The sequence below is a fragment of the Mytilus galloprovincialis genome, chromosome 11, assembly GCF_965363235.1.
Source record: "Mytilus galloprovincialis chromosome 11, xbMytGall1.hap1.1, whole genome shotgun sequence".
Classification (NCBI taxonomy): Eukaryota; Metazoa; Mollusca; class Bivalvia; order Mytilida; family Mytilidae; genus Mytilus; species Mytilus galloprovincialis.
In genome coordinates, this window is record NC_134848.1 from 60,569,807 (window position 1) to 60,584,532 (window position 14,726).

The window sequence follows — 14,726 nt, forward strand, 5'->3', positions numbered from 1 at the left end:
TCTTACATCAATTAAAATTTGACTCTAAAGACCAAAAGCATTTGTTAAATGTATGCATACATTTACAATAAACAGAAGCTATCATGTTTATAAGGAAGCTGTCTTTAAATAAAACGGCAGTTAGAATAATTGCAGTCATCAAATGGATTAACATGTAAACGCTGTACAGTATTTGCTATAAAACTTAAGATTTTGTTTAATTCATATATAATTTTTCGTTGAATCAGACATGCAACTGTATGTTTTCGCTTCGATGGGTAGCTTCCTATTTCAAAATGCGGTAGCGGCGGTTGGAAATTATCAGACGAGAAAAGAATACTTTAAAGTAGAAAAGAATAAGAAAATTACGACAGGGAATCTCACTGTCGTAGGTAGAATGTCTGAAAATCATTGTGCAACGTTTTGTGTCACACACGGTGACCGATGTTGAGAGATTACTTACATAAACTCGACGAAGGAGTGTAAACTTGATCAATCCGGATGCTGTCGTACGGATTTTGTCAATGCATCAGGTTCAAACATCCTACATCCCAGACGTACATATGTAGGTAAGTCTAAGCTTTTTTTACTCATGAATAAAAGCGATGGAAAAATGTAAATAATAAGGGATGTGTAGGATATAAAAAAATAGTTCCTTTCAATTGTGTGTTTAAGTATTAACATTGCTTTGAAAGAAAACAAATGTATTTCCATTGCCAACTGTGAGAAAAATAAAAAAAAAAAAAAAAATATTAGTTCTTAAACTATGATAGCTTATACAGAATAGCAAGAAACAAAATGCATCAGATGACAAAATGTTAACTTTTCAACTGATAAAGTCGGCAGTCCAATCGTCTGATTAATTTTTATCAATCTCTTTTGATATCATTTAAGTTTAAAAAACTACTGACAAGAAAAGAATGTACAATCTTGTTGTTTGTCAAGAACGTTGTGAGTGCTTGCATTTGGTTTCATTTGTATGTCGATTTATTGTTTTCTTTGTTTACATTACAACCATTGTAATGAAAGGTGTTGTTGACTATTTCAGACTATAATAAGATATTGTCTGTAACGAATGGAGGATGTTTGGGTGATTGGGCAAACGAAGATTTTTGTACGAAGGTCATTATGCTATTGGTTACAGAATGAAAGTATGTATACTTCTATGATTATTGTCAAATTGTTACATTTCAAACGTTAAAATTAAAACTACTACAATCAGACACACACTACACGTGGTGACTATCTAACTTAATACTAAAAAAACATAAACAAGTTATTGTCAAAATTTTAAAATAACTCTTTGATTAACTATATAACTGGTAAATGTAAATCAAATAAATAACTAATCGTCCATAAAAAAAAAGAAAAAAAAAAAAACCAAACATACCAAACTTCATGACAATTTTAAATGGGGACATCCCTTATCAAATGACAAAGTCTAAAGCTCAAACACATCAAACGAATGGTAAACTACTGACATATTTCTAACTTCTTACATGTATTTATTTTTAATGAAAAAAAAAAAATGATTGAAGATACCTGTTTTCTTTTACTTAACTAAATATTTTACCTTTATGAAAGTCACATAAAACTCATGTGTGAGCTAAACACACTCATAAAACTCATGTGTGAGCAAAACACACTCATAAAACTCATGTGTGAGCAAAACACACTCATAAAACTTATGTGTGAGCAAAACACAAAGGCATAATGGATAAACACATCAATATTAAAATGTTTTTATTATAGATTCTATGTTCAATACCATTATGCCAATTCAAAAGTAATTTTTCACATTGATGCATGTGATTTCCCCGGATGTACAATTACACGAACCGTAACAAAGGATTAAAATTATAAGTTGATGGACGATTTGTTTCCCTCAGTTTTAGTTTGTTTCCCCGTTTTGTTTTGTCCATCGATTTACGAGTTTTGAACAGCGGTATACTACTGTTGCCTTTAGTGTGCACAAAAAATCTGCAAAGACAGCACAAAAAAATATTACTATCATATTAGTACATAACAAGCACAGAGGTCAAGTGCACAGATTCGGAAATTACTATGAGTAAAAGAGGATATTTAGCATAAATGAATTTGACAGAAAACGAAAGGTACAACCAATAAATTACTACAACAATATAAAAGCGTCTTAAAAATATTTTAAGTAAACGCTACACCAAGTAACATAAAGTGACATTAACAGCTATTAATCACAAGTTTCTTATCAATCAGTAAGTAGAATCAGAAGATCATAAAAATATTAATAAGAAGATATGTGAAAACTCTCCATCATATTCCCAATGTACAAAAAGTAATAATTGTAGGCCTTCAGTTATGAATTACGTATCGCACCGAAAAGCAAGCTATTACGGACCCTAACATGACCAGTGTAAAACAATTCAAAGAGAATACATGTTTGTAAATACTCTCATCATATATACCGTGATTGAAATTTTATACATTCGCACGGACGCACGTTTCGTCTAAAAAAGACTCATCAGTGACGCACACATCTAAACATGTAAAAGGCCAAAAGTACGAAGTAATTGTTCCTTTAACATATGCATTTCACTGACAGATCGAAGGACCACATGCAGATAGGACAGAATTGAATGCCATTGAAATTATATGTGGAAGTAGAAGTGTTGAACGTTGTGGCGATACGGTCAGTTCTGGTCAGCAGCAATGGGGAATGTGGACCGAGGAAGCACTCTGTCCAGCAAAGACGTTTCTTACCGCATTTTCTCTTCAAGTACATCAATTTGATGTAAGTTGATAAGATCGAAAGATGGTACACAAAAAGTTCTTGTTTTAAGCTATTAGAAATTTTAACATATCTCATTATGAATAATATGCTAAAAATTCTTGCCAAACAAACCACATGTTTATTTGTTCAAATCTCCTTTGCAAGTTATTCAAAGTCCATTACACAATGTCTGTATGAAAGAACTTCCTGAAAAAATGAATTGCAATTAATGAATGGCTATTATTTATATTGATTTTTTTAACAATACAAATAATTTTTCACTCTTCACATTGAATTATCCGCGAATGTGAAGAGTCCAAAATTGATTTTATGGTTTAATACATTCAAAATAAATTGTTGTCATTCATTTTAAATAAATTTCTATCAAAAATAAGGCTTAAAGAACTTTTTATATTATTAATATTACAATAACAACGTACACACATGTTGGCGTATGCCTACACAACGTCGGAGTGGGCGTGTCGCCATCAAAATTGACAACATTGAAAATTACATTTATTATAGAAATATGCATTGAAATCAAATTTGGAAATTCTAAATAACATGTACAATGTGGGTGATGTGATGTTATTTGGTTTCTGAAGGAAATTTGTCTAATGGGAACATACCACATATTCTTAAATTCAAATGGTTTATGTTTTATATGATGTTTTTTTTTTTCAGTTGTCCCTATTACTGCACTTCACAATTATACAGGCAGACTGTGAAATACGTTTTATTGCATGGATTTGACCTTTTGTATTTGCGATTTTTTGTTTGAATACAGTATAATTAAGTTTCAAATATTATTGGACAGATAAGTGTAAGATATAGGAAGATGTGGTGTGAGTGCCAATGACACAACTCTCCATCCAAATAACAATTTAAAAAAAGTAAATCATTATAGGTCAATGTACGGCCTTCAACACGGAGCCTTGGCTCACATCGAATAACAAGCTATAATAGGCCCCAACATTACTCGTGTAAAACCATTCAAACGGGAAAACCAACGGTAAGTTTAATTTTCTAAGAATTGACGATATATTAGATACATTTAAATGCTCTAACTATATGTGTAACCTCATGTAAAATACACCTTAGACGTTTGTATATTCTACTTAGGTTCATAGTATTTTAATTTTCTTCAATAAATTTGGTTTTTTATGCTCATCAAGGCTTTAGCATTGACAACAACAAACAAAAAACAAACGATATCTCATGCACTGTTAATTTTTTTTTCAAAACTATATAAATGTGAATGAAACTGCTACTAGTTACTATATTGCCTTTTCAGGAACAGTGATGATGACAGTATGCCTATGCACCACTTTTAACTCATAAATGAATGTATGGACTGAATTGAGATTATGTTTTTTGTTTGGTAGGTTATTACAGATAATACAGGTGCCAACTACGTCAGATTCAAATGCAGATATTTTAAGGATGAATATTCTGGTTTAGACCTTAGCGTTTCCCCTGGGTCTGGGTCATATGGTTACTACGGTGAATGGAGTCAAGCTTGTCCAGTGAACAGTGCCATTTGTGGTATAAAGACTAAAATTGAGGATAAAAAAGGAATTTTCGACGACACCGCACTAAATGATGTTGAATTCTTCTGTTGTGAATAAAGAACTGCATTTTAAAGCAAAGTTTACATTAATTGAACACTTCGGGAGGTTTTGAATTTTGAATTTAGTTAGTTATTTATTACACCTACAACAATAGTGCGATCTTTACAGTTTATAGATTACAATGTTAGTTTTTGCATTAAGCTGTATTGTATATTTTATTTTATTTCCTATTTTTGTTATACGCAGATGTTTTGTTATTTTCTAAAAACCTACCATTGCATTTTCATCATTAAAAGCATAACCGTTATATATTGCACTGACAAATTTTGACAAAGTTCGATCCTAATATCATTGGCACCCACGTTTTACTCCACACTATCAAGGAGTGGAATGTATTGATAGTAGTGGTATCATTTTGTCTTGACCCCACCTTCTACCTGACTAACCTTTGATTTCAATGACAGTTTAAAAACAGACGTATAATGTAACGTTTGGATGAATATAAGCATCAGCAATTCGGACTTTTATTAAGTGACCTTCTGTTAAATTCATTACGGTAGTATTCTCTGCACATGGTTTTGTCCAAGTGGTATTTGGGGTTCCCGTTCTTGTAAACGAAAATGTTTTGGACCTTCTTAAAAATTGTACCTATTGTATGTCCTCATTGTAGTTTTCTATATCCTTTTCAACATTCGTTAAATAGAAATTCATTTAAAGTCCAAACTTTTTCTAGATTTTAACTGAGCTAAAATTTGAGAAATCATTACATAAAAACGAGTGAACAAATCCATGCAGAAACAACATTTAATCAGGTATCTCAACATCGAAGTTTGTGTATTTATTAAAGAGGGACGAAAGATACCAGAGACAGTCAAATGCATTGATTGAAATTAAACTGACAACGCCATGGCTAAAAAGAAAAAGACAAACACACAAATAGTAGAACACAACATACAACATAGAAAACTAAAGACTAGACAACTTGAACACCACCAAAGTTTGTAAAATTAACAATTTTGAAACTTGTTACAATTTGATGCTTATACTTGTAATGTTTTAAAAAAAGATCAAAATGTTAAACTATACTGCTGTAATTAAATATTTTCTCTCAACAATCTTATTTCAGTTATCTGTGCTAAAATGATCTTTCATGTTTCTGGCTTTGCAAATCTGTTCTTGTTATATATGATATCACAAGAAGAAGATATGGTATGATTTCAAATAAGACAACTCTTCACAAGAGACCTAATGATACAAACATTAACAACTAAAGTACGGCCTTAAACAATGAGCAGAGCACATACCACATTGTCAGCTATAAAAAGTGAAATCACAAAAATACTGAACTCCGAGGAAAATTCAAAACGGAAAGTCTATAATCAAATGTAAATAATCAAATGATAAAACTCTTCAAACGAATTAATAATTGTCATATTCCTAACTTGGTACATGCAGTTTAAAATGTAGAATATGGTAGATGAGACCTGGTTTTATAGCTTCAATTATCTTACTTGTATGACAGTCGCATCAATTTCCATAATGTTTACACCGATGCGTGAACAAAACAGACATAATAGGTACAATTATTAAAATAAGGGTACATCAGACATCACCTTTAACAATCTTAATCAGAACAAAACAAACAAAAATTTGACAACATGAACAGAGTAGCACAAAAAAGCTTATATCAAACTTAAAAACCATATTCATTGCTTACATCAACCCATAAAGGATTTAAATATTTGAAGTCCGTTGAGTAAATGAATAGGTTCACATCAACTTTGGTGTAGAATCACGTGTTTGACGTCAGAATGTAACGTCACACAGGTGGAGATATCAAATGATTTTGTCGTTCAAGCTATTTTCTAAATTATAATAGAACAATAACATAATCATGATACATGATAATGGCGCCACGTCTAATGTACCAACGAAGCACAAGAAATCACACATACAAAGCACACCAGCAAAATAAAGATAATACAAAAAACACATTGACGGTATGCATAAGTCAAACGGATAAAAGGCCCCAAAATGACAAATGGAAAACAATTCAAATGAGAACACTAACAGTCTTATTTATTTACTAAAATGAACGAACGACAATCAGTGAATTATAGGCTCTTGACTTTTTACAGGCACATACATACAGAATGTGACGGGGTTAAATATGTTAGTCATTGTTAGTGGAATCCCAACCCTCTCTTAATCTGTAACAGTGGTGTTACAGTACAACATAACTATAAATATAAGTTTAAAAAGGCTAAACTCATCAGATGGATACAAAAAAAAGAAATACGACACAGAGTTGACATGGCCAGATTTTTGTTTATTCAAACAACAAAGAGACAGTAAATACATATCTGAGAGTACTCGAAGTTACTGATTTAGTTTAAACATATTTTATTTGCTGAATTAAAGCAAAATGGAGTAGACACAAGTAAATCATACTTATGAAGTCTTCTCCATAATATAATATAAAGTTACAATAGTAGTATAATATAAATGACATGCATATAAAACAAACAGTTTATACAATATAAAACTAGCTTTCATAGGTGAACAAAGAGGAGAGAAAGTAAAAAGAGAAAAAGAAAGTTTGAAAAGTCGTATAATTCTGTGACGGTGACTTGTGAATTGATGACAACGATGAAGTTCCGTGTCGGTAATAATAACGCTCTATCAAGGCATAAGAAATCTGTTTGACCTTTTTAAGAAATTTTGAACATGTTTGAAAATTTGAATATTTTTTGAATATTTTGTTCGTTCGAAAGTTCCAAGTGTCCGCAAACTAATAGTTTTGTATCTAAAACAAAGTTTTCAGATAACCAGTTAAGGCTATGGAATAAGATTTTTCTACACAATGTGTATTTTGGGCAAACGAAGAAGTAATGGTAGACATCCTCAATATCGGACCCACAATGGCAAGAAGGATCATCTGTAATATTAGCTCTAAATAGGTCATTGTTTACGAATGAAGCGGAACATGGCAATTGCGTTAAGATAATATTTAATTTCCTTAGGCGGTACAAATAAAACGTATCAATTTTACATAATAGACTATCGTTTTTTAATTCTTTCTTCAATTTAGAAATAGAGTCGACACTGCGAAATTTTGCATCAAGTTTATTCCATTCACGTATAGTAGAGGCAATAAACGATTCAGTAGTAATGGAAAGTCTACAAAATGGAATAATAATATCATGACCATTTCACAACGGGTAGTTGGTTGTACTTTGTACACAAGGAGGTACAAGATAACATAAATATTCTGGTGCATGCTTTTGGTTCATGTTATAAAACATCTGTAATTTTCTTCTCCTTCTTCTTTCAAAAAGAGATTCCCAGCCAATCTCAGAATATAAAGTTTCAGTTTTTGTAAATATTGGTAGACCGGTTACTATTCTTGCGGCCTCTAAATGGAATTTTTCTAATTTATGTGAGTAGCCTATTTCACAATAATCCCAAACTTTCGTAGCATATTCAAAAATGGGTCGAATAAAAACTAAGTATAGTTTTTCTTAATTATTTCGATATAATCGGTATTTTAGTTTACGTAAAACATTTAAGTGTTTCTTTACACTTATAATTATACTTTCAATATGATTGTTCCAAGTTACTGTTAGCTAGTTAAAGCCACTTACAACTTATAAAAAAATCATGCATCTAAGACGAAATCATCAATCATTTCACATCCAACAACCAATGAATTAGGTGTGTAAAGACGTTATCAATTGTCAGAGAAACTTGACAACCATGTGGGATATACATTTCCTTATTTATTTGGTATTCAAGAGCTTGGAGCTGTTACCAGGATGTTCGCAGGATTTTATATCAGACTAAGATCCTAAAATTAACGCAATCATTCAATTATATGGTATCATTTTTCGTTTTTTTTTTCTCTTTGGTTATTTGGTAATAATTGCAGATCGAGAAAACATGTGTTGCATTTAATCCGTACTAGGACTATTTATGTCTTGACAAAAGTATAAATATCTATCTTTTTTCAAGATTATGCATTGACCTCTCGATGTTTGTTATGTGTTATTTCTCATCGAAATGTATCAAGTATATGTATGACAAAGTATTTGCGCATACCTAGGAATATGAGAATGAAAGTTTCATACATACAAACATAAGAAAATTGACGCCACATTAAACAACGTATAAAACTAGACGACCGAGTAAATAGAGGGTACCAAAACATTGGCGATCTCTTGTACATATATTCTGAAAAGGTTAAGTTAATGTAAGATATTGCTTTGAAATGCCCGGTTTACAAAGCTTGCAAGCTTTAAGATGAAGATAAAATAATGGAATAGCTACATACATGTTATATATTCTCCGTGTTTTAGAATTAAAAAAAAAATCAAATGTATATAAATTGGGGGGATTTTTGTTTAACTTTTCCGGAACTCAATAACCAAGGAACACTTTAGTCACTTACACAACAGTTATATTTCTATTTGAAAAAAAAACCCTGGTATTTTGAAATTTCTTTCAGTGAACACTTTTTAGTGTATAATACTACAAAAACGTTTGATTCAGGTTTTTTACATATGATACATATGTGTGTATTTTTTGATTTGAACAAATTCCAGAAAGACGAAGACGAACACATTAGGCTAGAGAACAGTTGATCTGCACAATTTACATGTAACAACAAACTATATTGTATACACCAGCCGAGGGAGGGAGAACAGTATCAGAATAGGATATCTAAACTGTGGAAAAAAATCATTTATACCAAGACAGAAACATGACAGTTGTTATTCATTCGTTTGATGTGTTTGAGCTGTTGATTTTACCATTTGATTATCAGGGACTTTCCGTTTAAAAATTCTCTGAGTTCAGTATATTTGTGATTATACTTTTCATTCAATAAATGCAAAGACATGGTTGTAAAACTGTTTTCATAGTTTCAAGTTGTATTTGCATGACTGTTGGCATAATCTTATGTACGAATAAGGAAGATGCTGAGAGAAATTATCAATTGATTACTGTGACCAGGCTTGTTAAAGTTATATTGAACATATTCAAAGTATGAAATAAACAAACCAATTCTTAAAGTTATTGAATGCAATGATTAAAACGTTTAAATATAATTTTGAAACGTTCTATGTAATTAGGAAAGTGCAATTATATCTCTATTTTTGAAGTTTATTTTTTGTAATTATCTTTTTCATGTTTTTGAAATTGAAATAGTGAAATTAACTTTGTAGTTTCTATGATAGACATTGTGTGACAATTAATAAATCAGTGGAATATTGAATCATTTTAATGATTGATAAGTTCTCAAACAGAAGGCTGTTAATTAATACTTGGAAAGAAAATGTTATGGGAGACAGTAATTAGCGATTTAAAAGAAAGTTATTATTTTACACTAGAGACCAATAGTGTAGAAATTTAAATGAGTTTTAATATAATTAGTTAAATTTTGCTATAATTATACAATCAGAAGCACTTGATACTAAACACGTGAGCAATATATACGCTTTCATAACCATGTGAAATTATAAAAGGAAGCACTCACTTCGTCATGTTCGTATCAGTACATTTGTATGCTGCAACTGTGCCATTGATTGCCAATCTATACTATTTAAATCTGGCGGTGGTGAAAACATGACAAACAAGCATCAGAAGTTTACATTTGTTCAACATTAAGAACGCTGCACAACGATACCATGACTTTTCTTTTCCTATTGTTGTGTTTCAAAATACGGATCGGTTGATTTCTATGCTATTAAACGAGAAGACCTCATTTTGTGTGTCTCTTCTCTACCTTCCACAATAAATTAATCATCATGTCTATTTGTTCTTTAGGTAACATGCATAGTCGCATTTGTCATCCATTCTTATAATTATTCAGATTGAGTTATTTTGGGAGAAAAACGACTAAATAGGTGTCCGGATATTGTTTCCGTCATCAGACTGACTTTTAGTCATAGATAAGCCTTCCTTTTTTAAACATGCACAAGAACAACCAATCGTATGATAGATTACAAAAAAACAAAAATAAATGAGTCAATCAGAGCGTTCTCCATATCATGGTGTCTAGATCGCAAGAATTACAACTATTATATCTCCTTAGAGACATTATTTTTCGCGTTTATCCACATGTAAACTACGATTATACTACTATAATATATAGAGACTCTCTGTATTCTGTCTACTTTTTCCTGAAATATATTTACTATCTAAGGGGTCATACCAGTTGCATATATATTGAAATAAGTAAAACATGTGGAAACAAGAATGTGTCCATAGTATACGGATGCCACATCGGCACTATCATTTACTATGTTTAGTGAACCGTGAAATGGGGTAAAATCTCGAATTTGGCATTAAAATAAGAAAGATCATATCATAGGGAACATATTTACTAAGTTTCGAGTTGGTTTGACTTCAACTTCATCAAAAACTGCCTCGACAAAAACTTTAACCTGAAGCGGGACAGACAGACGGACGAACGAACGAACGATTGGACAGACTAGAAAACATAACTCCCATAAATGGGGCATACAAATTTATTGTTGAAAGTGAAAACTTAAACCTGAAGCAGGACAGAAGGACGGACGAATGAACGAACGGACGAACAGACTAGAAAACATAATTCTCATAAATGGGGCATACAAATTTTTGTTGAAAGTGAAAGTAGTGATTTGGCCAAAAAGAAAGTGAGGTAGAGGACGTCGGGATCAGGTGTCTTAAGTTCGGGATTTCGTGATTGATCCTTACGGGGTACGGGAATATTTTTTTTTTAAATTTCGGGATGTCGGGATATGAATTTCGTTAAAATACGCACCTCGTTATTTCATGTTTTTAAGCCCGGGATTTCGGGATCAGGGCCCCTCAGACCACCCCTCAAAGGAACCTTAGTCATTTATACGAGATTCAAATCCTACCATTGGCATGTTAATAGGGCTCTCAAAAGGAAAAGCGCTGATGGATTTTCCTAGAAGCTTATTTTATTAGAATAATAATGGTCTATAAGCAGTTTCATTTATTTCATGTTTGAAGCGGTGCAAATGTTTGATTTAATTTGACTTTTACCAAAAAATGCATTGTAGCAAAGGGGAAGAATAATTGTGTTATAAGGCCAGAAACACGAACATAATTGAATTTAACAGAAAGGAAACACATAACAGACTTTGGAAAAAAGGGAGAGGGCTTTTGATACCTTATATGAAATTCTCCAGTCATAATATCTTTAACAAAAATTCTTCCTACAACAGTTTACAAGCTGTATATGCCCGCGATTTCGCGGGTGTGTTCTAGTAACAATTAATGGGAGCTAACGCCTTTATACCGTAGTCCCACTAGGTCACGATCACACTACGATCTGTGAAAAAAATGCAAATTTTGAAGATCGTAGTACGATCGTGTAGATCGCAGTAAGGTCGTATCACGGTCGTGGTGAGGTCTGCAAGATCGTGATGAGCGTGGAAAACTTTGAACATGTTCAAAACAGTCGTGGTGCTGTCTTTTCGAAATCAGGTCGTAGTAGAAGCGTAGTGAGAGCGCACTAAGATCGCAGTAAGATCGCAAAGGTCGCTGTACCATTGTAGCGAGAGCGTAGCGAAAGCGTGATTCTAGTCGGAGAAACTGCGATACGATCCCACAGCGACGTTATTAAGACCTCACTACGACTATTACGTTCTCACCACGACCCAACTACGCTTCCACTACGACTATACCACGCTGTTCAAGACCATAGTACGATTCTAGCACGCCCTTGCCGTCCTCTTCACGCTCTTCTTACGACCTGACTACGTTCACACTACGACCATCATTCTTATTGTCATTTTGACATAGAATATGTTAAATCTCTCCAGGTTTTGTTTGTCTGTATGTGATTGGGACTTCTTGTCCATTTTCTCTAACGGCTCAACCATGCTTCTCGTTTTCATATAGATTAGACTGTTGGTTTTCCCGTTTGAATGGTTTCACACTAGTAATTTTGGGGCCCTTTATAGCTTGCTGTTCGGTGTGAACCAATGCTCCGTGTTGAAGGCCGTACCTTGGGCTATAATAGTTTACTTTTAAAAATTGTTACTTGGATGGAGAGTTGTCTCATTGACACTCATACCACATCTTCCCATATCTATTGACACATCTGTATCATCTCTGCTATCGTCCACTATAATGTCGTCATTTCAGCTTTATTGACCAGCAATAGGTTGTAATTAAGGTTGGATTGGTCTGTCCGAAATCTCTACTTCATCAGTATTCGTTACTATCAGAGCTCCCTCCGCCTCTAAATCAACCCCGACCACCACGCCCACGTGTTCTAGTAGTTTTCGGTGGCATGACTATTGTTTCCGAGAAATCTACGTATTAAGCAAAAATAGAAGGAGTGGAACTATATTGATATGGAACACGATATTGACGTTATTGCTGATAGCGAAGTAAGATCACGGTATGAACGTAGTATAATTGTGATAAGAACATTCTATAATCGCAATAGAAGCGTGGTAAGATCGAATTGCCATCGGATAATTCGTGGTATGGTCGTAGTGAGAACGTGATGAGAGTAGAAAGATCTTGATAAGCGTAGTGAGGTCGCAGAATATGCGCTGTGAGAACGTGGTATAATCGTATCGGGATCGTTGTAGAAGCGTAATGAGGAAGTAGTAGCATCGTGAAAGCAACTAAAATTTACATTTTCATGCCGCTCATACCGCGACCTCACCACCATATACATATATTTTAGATCGCGGTGAGCGTGGTGCGATCGTGGTTTAGTGGGACTGGGCCTTTATTTGCTATCATTTAAATTAAAATTTCATGACCCTATTTTTTTATTAAACTTGTATCAATTTTAACATTAGTTTCAATTGATGTTCACATTTCGTTTTTTTTTTATGTTCACAAAATGAAACTCTAAACCCGGTATAGATCACAGTTAAACTACAGCAAATGTGTGTAAACCTGATGATAGGATTTACAATCTATATTTCAATTGATCGTACTGTGAAATTGAAGGAACGATAAATCAAATTCGGTTGGAGAATGACATAAAAACCTTGCCGGATGAAGAAAGGCGATAAACCAAAAATTTTATAAATTATTGCAAATATCTTAGCAACACAAAAAATAAATCAACCTAACAAAAACAATACCCCATGTCCCGATAAAAACAGTGTGCCCGGTTTAGCCATCCTTTATCATAGGCGATTTTTGTATTTAGACTCTGATATCACGTAATGCATTAAAAACTATACATATAAGTGAGCTCTTTATTGGAAAATTATTGAAATTACAGTCTACATATTTTTTGAATGGATTTGTAGGTTATATTATATCTTGTGATTGTTGCATCGAAATGTATCATATAGGACATACAATTGATAAGCGTTGGTTGAATTCAGTTTCCTATTTTTTGGAGGCATAGATACTCAGCATATCAATACGCAACAGATACAGTACTGTTTTATAAATGTTGAAGATGGCGATCAATTTTATTTAAATTTTTTTACAACAGTTAGTCCCTATCAACACGAATTCCGGCGATTTGAAAGTATCTGAAAGACAATTCACAACTATATTGTTATTTAGATAAACTAATGTATCTGAAGTTGTAATCGTGTAACTCAAGCTATTGATATTTGACATTCATTGAAAACATATCCATATAGAATATCGGAGATAACCATATCTAGAAAATGTTTTACCTGCCGCATTTTTGCGCCTGTCCCGGCCTCTGGCCTATTTTAGTTTTACATGACTTTTTTTTATCTTAGTTTCTTTTATATATTTCGCGGATTAGTATGACGTCCTTTAGCACTGAACTACAATATGCATTTCTTTAGGGGCCAAGTGAAGCGCGCCACCAGGTGTGGGATTTTCTTGCTGCATTGAAGACAAAATGGTGGCGTTTGGCTGGGTTCGCTCTTTGGTCAGGTGTTGTCTCTTTGGTCAGGTTGTTTTCTATTCGACCATTCCCCATTTCCATTCTCAATTTTATATCTATATTTTGATAAATTAAGTATCACACATTCAGTTTAACAATAAATTTTAAAACACATTTTACCATTGGTAGAACGCGCATTACTACTAGACTATATATGCCTATTTTGGACTCAATTTATTCATTCAGCAAATTTGTCATCAACGTATGACTACTGTACACCAGCACATATCCTCTTTTCTATTCTTTCCTTATGCGTTTGGTTTAAAAGAGGGACAGTCAAACTCATAAATCGAAAATAAACTGACAACGCCATGGCTAAAAAAGGATAAAAGACAAACAGACAAACAACAGTACACAAGGCACAACATAGACAATCAAAGACTAAAGAACATGAAATTCCCTATGGATCACTTATAGTGTAAAATATAATGCACCTCATGGTTTAATATAAACTTGAATATTCATAAAGCAAGAACAAATGCTACTGTGTATGAACAATACAAACTCGTTGTAA

At 32.9% G+C, this 14,726-nt stretch overlaps 1 long non-coding RNA gene across 1 annotated transcript; it reads left to right on the forward strand.

Annotated features, from left to right (window-relative positions):
* Window positions 1-817: 817 nt before the first annotated feature.
* Window positions 818-5,399, forward strand: LOC143051281 (uncharacterized). The gene is made up of 3 exons (XR_012970685.1): window positions 818-1,130; window positions 2,561-2,749; window positions 4,114-5,399. It is a non-coding gene; the product is annotated as an uncharacterized LOC143051281 (long non-coding RNA).
* Window positions 5,400-14,726: the final 9,327 nt, after the last annotated feature.